General features: G+C 51.2%; 1 long non-coding RNA gene across 1 annotated transcript in view; it reads left to right on the forward strand.

Annotated features, from left to right (window-relative positions):
• The window catches only part of LOC109309252, a 13,963-nt gene that overhangs the window by 3,299 nt on the left and 8,488 nt on the right, over window positions 1-2,176 (forward strand). Inside the window, exon 2 of the long non-coding RNA XR_002100855.1 lies at window positions 295-297. This is a non-coding gene — a long non-coding RNA (uncharacterized LOC109309252). The remainder of the gene's footprint in view (window positions 1-294; window positions 298-2,176) is intronic.

Raw genomic sequence — 2,176 nt, forward strand, 5'->3', positions numbered from 1 at the left:
AGTTTCCCCTCTGGAGTCTTGGGGTGAGAGAGAGAGCTAGGTCCAGATGCCAAGGCTTCTCTGTCTCCCCTGCTTTGCTGCTGCTTCACCTCATGGCCGAAGAGAGCGAGCCTCCTTCCCCCCCTAACCTATATAGCCCCTGTGACCTCATTCACCTGGTCCAGTGGAGGCCAGCCCCAGTTGGCTGTCAGCCAACCAATTTGAAGTCCATCACCTGTTACTGGGCAGATTCCAGCTCCCCAGGTAGATGGCCCTCACCTGGGTGGCGGATGCCAGTCACGTAGGCAGAGGGAGCAGGTTTTCCCCTCCCTCAGGAATGCAGCCAGCTCAGGTTACCTAAAGAGACAGGCTGAGGTGTGAATCCTCTGTGCTGGCCCATCTAATCATATTGTCACAGGGCAGAGATTTTGGGGAGAAACCAAGGTGGCTTTCTGCCACAGCCCATGCTCAACTGGGGGATGTAACGAAAGCCCACATAACAGCAGTGAGCAGGCAAAGGAACGACTGCTCACTTGCAGCTGGAACAGACTCAAACCCGAATGACAGCAAGCTCACAATGCCCACTGTACTAAAGAGCTCCTTGCCTTGGAAAAGGAAGGGGGAGATAACATAACTGGTTTACAGGATCCTCAGTACTCCACGTAAAACCTATCCGCGTATGACAACATCAGAAGCTAAGACATGAATCCTGCTTAGAAGGAGGTGCCAGCTGCCTGAAGGATGCACCGCCCTGTAAACAGGGTTGCTGGTGGTTTTGGTCACTGTTCATGTGCCGCCCTAGCAGTTGCGTCCAGAGTCCTGGGCCATCGTACTCTGCTTCTGCCTGGCCAGGATATCAGCAGCCGAGCCTCTTGACGTCTGTTCTTCCCACTTTTCGCAGACAGAGGACAGAGTAGCAGCAGATTCAGGTAAGGGTAAGAGGAGGAGAGACATTGGGGCCTGTAGTCTTTGATATGCCGACTTAAATCCAGTGTCAGTCTGTTTTTTAAGCCCCCAGAATGAGAAGCAGACAAGACAGCAGATAAGGAGGAGTTAGCCACTAAGGAGGGAAGAAACCCAGACCCACCCAGCAGGAGGGGAAGTTAGGGGAGTTTGGATGCAGTGTCTGTCCTCTCTGCAAGTTGCATCCCCAAGTTGTCGACCTTGTGAGTAGCGCCTTGTGGAAGGTTTGGAGCACTGGGACCGCCTTATACACAGGATTTGTGTCTTAGGTCCTGTTGTGGTCATACATGGGTAACTGCTAGCAGGGTACTCTCCCTCATTTAGTAAATCGGAGGTATGTCACATCCCCCTTCTTTTTAAAGGACATGATGCTCGAGAATATAATGGACGTTGTGAGCTACATTCTTTTATATTTTTAGGGGAGTGTGTAATTCATTGCCAGCCAACTCCACTTCTGTTCAGGTCCCTGAAGGGCAGCTGGAGAAGAAGAAATGGAAGCAGGACAAGAAAGCTTGGAAGCAACAAGTGTGGGTTGGGGTGGGCAGGAGGGAGAGGAATGTTTAATGTATGCTTAATGTATGCTTTAATGTCTGCTTATCCCTTTAAAAAAGGGAAGAGGGACAACCCGGGCAACTACAGGCCCATTAGTCTATCTTCAATTCTGGGGAAACTCTGAGAAGATCATCAAGGAGCACATCTGCAATGGGCCAGCATCAGGGATGATGATGCTCAAGGGCAACCAACATGGGTTCATTAGGGGCAGGTCCTGTCAGACCAACCCGGTGGCCTTCTACAATCAAGTCACAAAATCCTTGGACGCAGGTGTCACGGTGAACGTAGCCTTTCTGGACTTCAGCAGGGCCTCTGACACCGTCTCCCCCCCATCCTCATTAAAAAACTAAGCGACTGTGGCATTGATGCCTACACAGTCAGATGGATCACAGATTGGCGGAAGGGTTGTACTCAGAAAGTGGTGGTGAACAGGTCATATTCTAGTCGGAGGGATGTGGGCAATGGAGTTCCCCAAGGCTCGGTCCTTGGGCCCTCACTGTTCAACATCTTCATCAGCGACTTGGACAATGGGATCAAAAGCACCCTGTTCAAATTCGCTGACGACACCAAGATTTGGGGGCGAGGTGGGCATGCTAGTAGGGAAGGACAGATTACAGCAGGATCTGGACAGGTTACAGGGGTGGGCTAATGAAAATAGGATGGGTTTCAATACTGACAAGTG

The sequence above is a fragment of the Crocodylus porosus genome, unplaced genomic scaffold, assembly GCF_001723895.1.
Source record: "Crocodylus porosus isolate Cpor-Errol unplaced genomic scaffold, CroPor_comp1, whole genome shotgun sequence".
NCBI lineage: Eukaryota > Metazoa > Chordata > Crocodylia > Crocodylidae > Crocodylus > Crocodylus porosus.